General features: G+C 42.7%; 1 non-coding gene across 1 annotated transcript; it reads left to right on the forward strand.

Moving 5' to 3' along the window:
- Positions 1-300: 300 nt before the first annotated feature.
- Positions 301-409, forward strand: LOC136498780 (small nucleolar RNA R71). Its single transcript, XR_010769781.1, has one exon. It is a non-coding gene; the product is annotated as a small nucleolar RNA R71 (small nucleolar RNA).
- Positions 410-11,545: the final 11,136 nt, after the last annotated feature.

The following is an 11,545-nucleotide window of genomic DNA, read 5'->3' on the forward strand; positions in this document are numbered from 1 at the left end:
AGAATCATAAATGTGCATGACTTCTTGCTTCTCATTGGATTGATCTTCAAGCTTCTTCATCAGCAGGTCCATCTTGGCAGACAACATGTCTATCTCCTTGAGTTGATGCATACCTCCACCTCTATTGCGGGTCTGAAGGCGTTCTTCATTCCAACCTTGGTTGGAGGCCATCTTCTCCACAAGAGTTGTTGCAGCTGGTATGGTGAGTGATAGGAATGCACCTTCAGCAGCAGCATCCATACTCTTAGGGTACTATTAGTCAATCCAGGGTAGAAAGACTGCATGAGTAGACAATTCTCCATCCCATGATGAGGACATTCCATAATGTAATCTTGAAAGTGTTCCCATGCCTCAGGGACAGATTCATCATGTTGTTGTTGAAAGCTTGAAATTCTCCCACATAGAGTATTTGTCTTGCCTATGGAAAAGAACTTTGCTAGGAAGGTAGTGGAGCAGTTATCCCATATAGTATTTCTATCTTTGTTGGCATAGAACTATTGCTTTGCCTTCCCCAAGAGTGAGAATGGAAAGGAGGCAAAGTAGTATGGCATCTTGGGACACTCCTTTGAAGGTGAAAGTGCTACAAATCTCCAGGAAGTGTTGGAGATGTACACTCGCATCTTCATGTGCCTTTCCACAAAATTGGCTTGCTTGCACCATGTTGATGAGGGCTAGCTTGGGATCAAATCTATTATCTCCAACATTGACTGTTGGTCTAGTACAGATGTTGGTCATAGTTAGAGCAAAGAATTCACGGAGAGTCCTATTAGCCATGGCTTCAAATTCAGGTGTTAAGCTTTGCCTTATATGGTTGTCTTCCTGACTTTAAAGTTGGAACTTTCTTGAGTTTAGCTCTAGTCCTCCTAAGTAATGCTTCTAGATCATCAACGTAGTTTGTTAGAAGGTCAAAACCGGTCATACATTACCCTGCATAAGATATAAAAGTAGATAGAACAAGGGTAATCCTGCTTAAGCAGGGGTAAATGGTTTTCTCGATCACATCAATAAGCATAAGTTTATCAATATTTCCTTTGCCTAGCTACCTTCCCCGACAACGGTGCCAGAAATGCTTGTTGGTATTTTTAACTTGTCACTTGTTTAGTAGCCACCTATTATAAACCTATATCTCCTAACATTACTTTACTAGGTTGTCATCCCTAGTGATGATGCTAGAGATGCTTGTTGGTACTAGATAGCATTACTACTAGAATAATACTAAGTAGTTCTTTATTCATTTATGTGACTAGGAAGAATATATAAATATATGAATGAAAAAGATCTGCAAGAACATAGATAATTATACCATTGTAGCACTTCACCTAGGAGTATTCCAGGTATTGTTATTTATATTTTTACCACATAGGAAGGTCTAGCATGGACATGTATCGATAACTTATACTATTGATGGAGAAGTAAACCATAACCAATATTCTACTCATAATAGGGGTAAGTCATAGGATAATATATATATATATATTTATATATATATATATGATAAGTATTGATCATCAATAATGATAAATCACTCAGAATACTTTCTATGGCATTAGCATGGTCAGGTAGAATATTAGAGGAATAATTCCTAAGTCATTCTTAATTACAAGTCAAAGCATACATTGATTAGTGCAATTACACCTAGTAGTCATGGCTAAGGTTGTCTTTATATCTACACATAAGGGATATTACTAAGGAAGATTAAGAATAGAGCTTGTTCTTCCTTCGTAACCAGAACCCTACTTGCACCTATATTCGGAGAGTGGACTACAAAGGACTCAATGGGAGTGTAACATCTGCTATCTACCACATTACCCAGAATATAGAGTGTATCCGTAGGTAAACAATGTATAAGCACCATGCTTACATAATGTTGACCACCCACCCCGTGTACTTTAGAGTGAGCGCTATACGAACTTATGCATTGAAAGGGACCGTGACGCCTAAGAGGGGGGGTGAATTAGGCAACTTAAAATTCTAACTCTAAACTATGGCCTCTTTTTCTACCTAGTCAAAACCTATGCAAGAAAGTAATATATCTAAGTGTGCAACTACGGTTTTGCTAGTTTGTTTCCATCTCTACCACAAAAGGAGTTATACAAACAATGTAACTGTGGAAGATAAAGAGTAGGGTAGAGATATGCAAACTCCCATCGACGACTCTGGTATTTTTACCGAGGTATCAAGAAGCACGCAAGCTTCCCCCTAGTCCTTGTTGGAGCCCCTCGCAAGGAATCCCTCGCAAGGGCTAAGCTCCCGGTCGGGTAACTCCATGGATAGCCTTGGGCCTTCCCCATGCGCAAGTGGGTCTCCGATGTGCCTTCTGGCAAGCCTCTCTCAGATGCTCCCCGCCATCTTCACTATCAAGCTTCTGGCCAAACTGTCACGGGCCTTGTTCCCTTTGGTACACAGTGGCGGCCACACCACAAACGCAGTTGGTGTGATCTCGCAAGACTACAAGCCCCTTTGATGTATAACAATGGTGCGCGCAAGCACCAAGTGGTAAGAAGTATGCAAGTTGTAACAGAACCGACCAAATCATAAGAACGTAAGTACAAAAACAATCACCGAAGTGATCAAATTCCTGTACTTAAGCTCCCATAATCTCGGTAGTCCGGAAATCATGAAGGATTTCAACCAACTCTCGACATACAAACCAAGACCGTAGTGATTCAACACAACACATCATTTGTTACAACATTTCACAAGTGGCATTCGGATTACATCCATCAGAGTTCAAATAAAATATTACAACCAAGTTTATGGCATTCGGATTACATCCATCAGAGTTCAAATAAAATATTACAACCGTAGTTTAGTACATAACTTCATAGTTTCAAATACATTGCCAGGTCTTAGTCATGTCCCACAAAAGCATCTTCAGGTATGAGAACTAGGAGAGACCGCGCCCAATGGTCTAGTCTTCATCCCCAGCCAGGAGAAGGCAAGTACTTGCAGCAACCAAAGTAGAACTGGTCATCTGCAACAGGTGGGAGATAAACCCTGAGTACGAGAAGGTACTCAGCTAGACTTACCCAGTCAAAACTAGAAATAAAGGACACCAAGGGTCATGCAAGGCTTATGAGGTGGGCTAGCTGGACACAGTTGCATAAAAGAGCTTATGAATATAGTAACCAATTTAAACTTCGCATCAAGTTTATCATCATTTACCTGTCCACTAGATTTGCACCTGTACTAGAGCACTCACTTATTAGGAGCAAACAATATTAACCATAGCAGGTATAATAAGGCTGTCATCATCATATCATCATTTCCAAACCATTATGTTATTTAGTGTATCTACTTTGGAGATAAGCCCAGTCAAGTTCTCACTAACCGGGAGAGACGGTGACTCGAATCGAATTATAGCTCAGCTAAGGGGGTATTCCTAACTCTCATCCCTAGGCATACTTTGCAAGGGTAGTCAGTGGGTCACCTTTGGGACAAGCTCAGGAACCAAATTCACAGGGTTCGATCAGCGCCAGCGCTCTCAGGGATTACCCTTCTACCAGGACGATCAGGACTTTTAAATCACCTGCCCTTGGACTCATGCCTGTGGCTCCCTTCCAAGGCATACTTTATACTTATTGACTCCCGGCCTGAGTTGAGCTACTCGGCTTCACGGCTGGTCTTCGGACACGGCCAACTAAGAGAGAGGCATGCATTCAACATGAACAGGAAAGGCTCCAAGATTCAGTCTTTAAGCAACACAGGCGGAGTCACTACAAACTGGCAAGCCTCCGCCCGGTCTTCATTTCAAATTAAGACAGGTTCTTTTCCACGATAGCAAATATAGCCAACCGTGCCACATGTATATCCCTATATCTCGCAGGTGACAGGAAATCACCTGACTTCTACCGCGTTTAAGCAGGGCTAAGCACTACATGAACCTGAGCTACATAGGATTTAGGGTATCAATATCTGGATAAGGATTGGATAACCAATGCAGCAAGGGTTTGCATCCAACACCTAAACTTAATGCAACAATATATATAGGTAACAATAATACTTTAACTACATTTTGGAAATTAGGAGGCTTAATATGCTCCAGGGCTTGCCTTTCACAAAGTTGCACGGACGGTGATCCGGGCACTCAACGGCGACCTCGTCTAGCACTTCTCCTGAGGGTTGCACCTCCTGAACCTCCGGTGTTGGCTGCTGCTGCTCCCCGCTCGGTTCCTCGAATTCCAGCAGTGTCACCCCTTCCGGTACACCTATTGCATGCCAATGCACAAGATCAATATCATGGATGCATAAGGAATGACATGATGCTCATGATGAATAGATCACAGTAAGTGTTTAACAAAAACATCACTGGACACTCGTTTACCGATTAAGAATAGCTCTATTCAAATCACTTTAAAACATGTATCTAACTTAACTTGAAGAACAAGATCAACTTACCTAACTTGCATAACCTAAGATAAAGATGCTCATCTTCAGTTAAAGGCCTAACACCTAGGAACATTACCACAAGCTTAGGAATAGTAAAGGCATACTTAATTCAAAGTTAAGGTTTTACATGCAAATGAGTTGTTCTGTAATTCAATCATAACTAGAGTTCTATAAATTCAAATGACTTGCAAGAGGACATTCTAGAAAGCTTATAAAATTCTCTACAACTCATTTGTAAACATCAACACAGGATTCTTACGTTAACCAAATCAAATTCAAGTAAACCTAAAATCTATCCAGAAATGACAATGGGTGGATGATATTGGGTTTTGGATACCACTGGTGCTTTAGACTAAGAAGCACCTGCCTCAAAGTTTCTTTTATGAGTCTTGGAAGTAGCATATACCTTATCATTATTCTCCTGGGTCAGGGTGTCACTGATAAACTCATTGAAGGTGACACACTTGTAGTTGCCCATAGACTTCATCAGTTTAGGGGAAAGTCCCCTCTTGAAACTAGCTATCCTTTTGGTGTCAGTATCAATGAACTTAGGAGAATACCTCGCCAGGTTGTTAAATGCCTAGAGATATTCAGTAAGACTCTTGTTGCCTTGAGTTAGCTTCATGAACTCAGTATGCTTAATGGCCATGAGACCAGGAGGGATAAAATGTCCCCTGAAAGCTTCCTAGAACTAGTCCCAAACTACCTCGATGTTTGCAGGGAAGGTGGTCCTATGATGGGTCCACCAGATGCCTGTAGGGCCTTGGAGCTGGTATCCTGCATACGAGGCCTTCATACCTTCTATCAAACGGAGCAATCCAAACCTTTGCTCTATCATACTCAACCATTCATCAGCTTGTAATGGTTCTTCTACCCCTCTAAAGATAGGAGGCTTTGTGTCCATGAAGTCCTTAAAGCTGCTATACTGGTTCGGCTTGAGTCCCTGGCAGACATGTCGGTCATCACGGTTAGCTAGTTGGCGCATAGCCTCAGCTAGCATGCGCTGACTTTCGACGACTGTCTACATTAGCTCAGCTGGTGTGGGCGGTGGAGGAGGTGGTTGTTCCTCATCTCCAAGGCTACGACCACGACAAAGATTATAAGCCATCTGCAAAATGTATAGCCAATGAGCACTGACGATGTGGAAACTTTGTAGATGAATTGTATAATTATGCCAAACTGACTCCAATGGAGAAAATGAATTTATATTATCAACAGAGGCATAATCATCCATCACAATCACACAACTCATCAAGCGCATCGATTGACACATTAATGCGATGAACTTAACCAACAATGAGATCGATAGACCACACAGACGGAAATTATCAAAGGCTCACATATGTGGAGCATAACACGTTTGATAGGTTACATCCAAGCCATAGAGGTTCCAACTGACATCAAAGATAACTTAAGGTTTGATATTACATCCCAATGATTAACTTATTACAAGCTACTCGTTCATGCATGAGGATCAACAAAAGACTAGATCAAGCGCATTAGCTAAGTAGTAAGCTAAACTACGCATTGTCCTCGAAGTCAGTGTCAAAGATCTCTCCTCCATCTTCATCACTAGCAGGTTCTAACTCCTCATCTTCCTCCTCATTAGGTGGAACGTCCTCAGGTCCATTAATCTCAATGTCATCATCATCCTCAGCCATGATGACACCAGAGTCCATCTCATCCTCATTGTCATTCTCATCATCAGGGGGCAGGAGAGGGTGAAGTTGATTGTGTAACTAGGTGAACCTCCTCATGGAGATGGTCATTGTACTCTTCGGTAGCTGCCAATTGCTGCTCCTAGTTCTACCTGTCATGCTCTCAACACATTTTCTTAGTTCTAGGCTTCATTCCATTGGTTCAGCACGTGAATCAACATACGTTCATAGTTGCAGGTGAGCAACTGTCAACCTCTGAACCTCTAGGGTCTCTTGATCCTGTTCCTATGTTACTTGCTCCAAATGGTGCTGAGCTGCCCTGCTCTCAGCAGTCACCCGGGCTAGCTCTGCCCTCAGCCTTTCCGCCTCAGAAAAAGAATTAAGCTAAAACTGGTTTTCGCAAGGGGTACACGATTTCCTTACCAAAGAATACCTTTGGGCAGAGTAGCTCCAATGTGCCACCAGCTAACAGGCCGTGTTGGAACTATAACAAGCCTGGTCACTAGGACTAGTACTTGTCCCTATCCTCCCAAGAATGCTCAGGGAAACGTCCGTTAGGGGCGTGTTCACTACACTACTATGGAGGAAATTCCTGCTGGTGAAGTGGTCACCGCTGGTAAGTTCCTTGTTAATGATCACCCTATAGTTGTGCTCTTTGATTCGGGTGCTTTGCATTCCTTTATGAGTTCTACTTTTGCATCTAAGCATAAGATGAATGTGATTACAATTGTCAAGGGTGGTTATTGTATTAGTGCTGCTGGAAATAATATCATGACTAACCAAGTAGTTAAAGATGTAAAGATTGAGATTAGGGATCGAGAGTTCCTTACGGATCTTATAGTTCTGCTAGGGGTAGGAATCGATGTAATCCTAGGGATGAAGTGGATGAGCTGAAATGGAGTGTTGATTGATACCTCAACCCGTGTGGTAATGTTGAGGGATCCTGTGGATAAGAAGGGTTTTCTAGTGCAGTTACCTCATGATATCGCTATCCACAATACAACCAATGCTACCCTAGCCAAAGCCATTGAGGATATACCGGTTGTTTGTGAGTTTCTAGATGTCTTCCCTGATAACTTGCCTAGATTACCTTCAGACCGTGAAGTAGAATTCAAGATAGAACTCATTCCGGGTATGGCTCCTATTTCTTGAAGGCCCTATAGAATGCCGCCCAATGAGTTGGTTGAGCTAAAGATTCAGTTGAATGAGCTATTAAAGAAAGGTTTGATTTGGCCTAGTTCTTCTCCTTGGGGTTGTCCGGCTATCTTTGTGAAGAAGAAGGATGAGTCTCTGTGCATGTGCATAGATTATCGCCCCCTTAATGCTGTTACTATCAAGAATAAATACCCTCTTCCTCGCATCGATATTTTGTTTGATCAGCTCTCCAAAGCTAAGGTATTCTCCAAGATCGATTTGAGGTCTGGCTACCATCAGATCAAAATTCGTCCTGAAGATATACCTAAGACAGCTTTCTCTACTCGATATGGCTTGTTCGAATATCTTGTCATGTCCTTTGGGTTGACAAATGCTCTAGACACACTTTATGTACCTGATGAATTCGGTATTCATGCCGGAATTGGACAAGTTTGTCATCGTGTTCATTGATGATATCCTTGTATATTCTCAGAATGAAGAAGAACATGCTGAACATCTGAGAATTGTTTTAACTCGATTATGTGACAACCAGCTTTATGCTAAGTTCAGCAAGTGTGAATTATGGTTGAACAAGATACCTTTTCTAGGTCATGTGTTATCTAGAGATGGAATTTCGGTTGACCCTACTAAGGTGCAAGAAGTCCTAGAGTGGAAGGCACCTACTACTGGTCACAGAAGTCCTGAAAGTTTTCTAGGTTTGGCTGGCTATTATTGTCGATTTATTCCTAGATTTCTTGAAAATCGCCAAGCCCATGACTCGACTACTTCAAAAGGATGAGAAGTTTGTATGGACTCCGAAGTGTGAAGAGGCTTTCCACACTTTGTGGACCTTACTAACTTCTGCTCCTATATTGGCACAACCTGACATCGAGAAGCCTTTTGATGTCTACTGTGATGCATGTGGCATCGATTTGGGGTGTGTTCTTATGCAGGAGGGCCGAGTCATTGCTTATGCTTCACGCCAGCTTCGAAAACATGAAGTCAATTATCCTACCCATGACTTAGAGCTAGCCACGGTTGTTCATGCCCTGAAGATTTGGAGACATTACTTGCTGGGTAATGTGTGCAACATCTATACTGACCATAAAAGTCTCAAGTACATCTTTACTCAACCCGAGTTGAACATGTGTCAACGACGATGGTTAGAGTTGATCAAAGACTACAACCTTCAAGTGCACTACCATCCTGGCAAGGCAAATGTGGTTGCTCATGCCTTAAGCAGAAAGGCCCATTGCAATTCCTTAGTTAGTGAAGACTTTCATCTAGCACACCTCCTTCATTCGGTAGTACTCCACCATATCACTATGGATTGCTCTCTTAGAAGTCGAATTATCGAACTCTAGAACACTAATGTGGGTGTGTTTCATATCAAGCGGAAGATGAAAGATCAGGAGACCAAGCACTTTAGGGTCGATGATAAAGGAATTCTCTGGTTTAATGATAGGCTTGTAGTACTCAAAGACAAAGAACTTAGAAATCAAATTATGGCTGAAGCCCATTCTTCTAGATTGTCCATCCATCCTGGTAGCAGTAAAATAGTATCAAGATCTCAAGCTATATTATTGGTGGACCAAGATGAATGAAAGAAATCGCAGCCTACTGTGGCAAGGTGTGATAATTGTTGCAGAGTCAAGGCTATTCACATGAGGCCCAGGATTATTGCAGCCACTCTCTATTCCTAGGCTGGAAGTGGGAAGAAATTGTCATTGATTTCATTGTTGGGTTACCCACTACCAAAAAGGGTTATGATTCCATCTGGGTTATCGTAGATTGTCTAACTAAATCCGCTCACTTTATTCTGGTCAAGTCTATCCTATCATCCCTCACAATTATGCTGATATTTATTTTCAACAAGGTGGTACAGTCTCCATGATGTACCCAAATCCATTGTTTCAGATAGAGGACCACAATTCATGGCTCACTTTTGGGAGTGCTTACATCAGAATCTTAGCACTCATCTAATCCAGTAGTTCTGCCTATCATCTACAAACATCAAGACAGACTGAGCGTGTTAATCAAATTCTCGAAGACATGCTTAGAGCTTGTCTTATCTCTTGCAAAGGCTCTTGGGAGGAATGGCTGTCCTCTCGCTGAATTCTCTTATAACAATAGTTATCAAGAGAGTATCAAAATGGCTCCTTTCGAAGCACTTTATGGCCACAAGTGTAGGACTCCTTTGAACTAGGGTGGAACCTAGAGAAAGAAGGTTCCTATGGTATTGATTTTGTAAAAGAAGCCAAAGAGCAAGTCTGAACTATATAGAAGAATATGACTGCCGCTCAAGCTAGACAAAAGAGCTATGCTGATAAGAGAAGAAAACCTATTGGGTTTGAAGTAGGTGACCATGTTTATCTGAAGGTATCCCCTATGAAAGGAGTAAAACGTTTTGGAATCAAAAGGAAGCTTGAGCCTCGATATGTTGGACCTTACCGCATTATTGAGAAAAGTGGAAGAGTAGCCTATAAACTTGATCTACCATGTGAAATGGGAGCTATATTCCCGGTATTCCATGTGTCCTAGCTGAAGAAGTGTCTTCGTATTCCCGAGGAAAGAATAGCAACAAGGAGAATCAACTTGAAATCTGATCTTTCTTACAAGGAGAAGCCTGTGCGAGTTCTGGATACTCAAGAAAGGGTGACTCGTAGCCAAGTAGTTAAATTATACAAGATAGTTTGGTGTAATCATACTGATCAGGATGCAACATGGGAGTGGGAAGATTATTTAAATGAAAATTATCTGGCTTTCTATACTAATTGGTACGCTTTCCAAATCTTGGGACGAGATTTTTCTAAGGGGGGAGGGCTTGTAACATCCTAGGTGTTTGGCTCCTACAAAATTGCATTTCATTTCATAAACATGTGCATCATCTATCTCATCATGACATTGTCACTGAAACATGCATATGCAACATTCGCAATTATGTTTGTTTCATACTTGATTTGCTTGTGAATGGTAGTAGTGCAACATGTGAATGCAACATGAGTTCTCATACCTTGAAACATGGCAACATGATAGGAATGTGGCAAGTTAAAATTGCAACAAAGGCATGAAACATGTGAAACATGGAATTGCAACATTAGAGTGAAATTGATTAGTTTTGTTGCTTCATCACATGTGATCATTAGAAGTTGGTATAGCACTTGTGTAGAGTGGTTAATTATGGTCTAATACACCTTAACTACACTTAGGGTAATTGATGGGACATTGTTCATGTGGATCAAAATGACTAAAATGCCCTCTAGTGGAGGTTTGACTTAAAATGACCTATAAAGTACCACTATTTGACTGATTCAAAAGACCAACCTAGAGACCTTGCATGGCTGTGCACCCCTTACCAAAGTTGTAGCCAATTTATCAAGGAACAAAAGTTGTTTTATGACCAACTCATGAAAATGTGTGGAACAGCCTCAAACATGGCCCACAAGTTAGATTTGGGGTGGAATTCTACACTTAGAATTTTTCTAAGTCCTTAAGACGATTTACTAGTTTCGTGTGTCATTGTTTGGAGCCTTGTATCTCCCTAACCTAGGCCGAACCAACTCGAGCTCCAATTGACAAAGTTGTAGTACTCACTTAGGTCTTCAATTTTGTCAACTATACCATGAACCAGATCGTCACCGTTTGGGAGTTTTTTATCGCCTAAATCACGCTGTCAGTCGTGCCATCGGACGTCGATTCAGGCTATTTCAGAAAACCGATAGAGCACTGCTGTGGCCTGACCGGCTCAGGAGCTGATCACTACATGGCCGGCATGCTCTGCCAGCTGCCTCCACGTCGTGTGTCCTGTGCTCCAGATGAAAGCCAAGCACCTCACCACTCGCTCTTCATCTCGCCAATTCACTCTTGGCCATCTCCTTCCTCCGTGAGCACGGCGACCGGGAAGCTGTGGCAGCCGCCGAGCCAAAAACCCCCTCAACCGAGCGCCATTGTCCGATTCAGCTGAACCACAGCACCACCGTGAGCTCCTCCATGTCCTCGACCCCACTGTCATCCCATTTTTGCCTCAGGTAGAGCTCACCGTGAGCGCGGCTCCACTGGGTCGCCATGACCACCGCCGGCCAAGCTCGCACGGGGCTGTGCTACTCGAGCCTCTTACCGTCCCCTCTCTCCCTTGCACTGGGTCCAATGAGTGATGTTGATGCTCGTAGGGTAGGCCACTAGGGCCGTGACGCCATCACCTCATCGGAGCCGGCCAAACCGTGGCCGTGCGCCGCTATGTCCGTCGCCACTCCCTCTAGCCGATGCAATCGTTACAATAGATGGTTCCACTAGGTGTGCACGGGTGAGGCGAACATGTTGGCACCGATGGCCTTGCCGGAGCTGTCACCGGCGACGAGCTACGC

Source organism: Miscanthus floridulus, chromosome 12 (genome assembly GCF_019320115.1).
Source record: "Miscanthus floridulus cultivar M001 chromosome 12, ASM1932011v1, whole genome shotgun sequence".
NCBI classification, from domain to species: Eukaryota; Viridiplantae; Streptophyta; class Magnoliopsida; order Poales; family Poaceae; genus Miscanthus; species Miscanthus floridulus.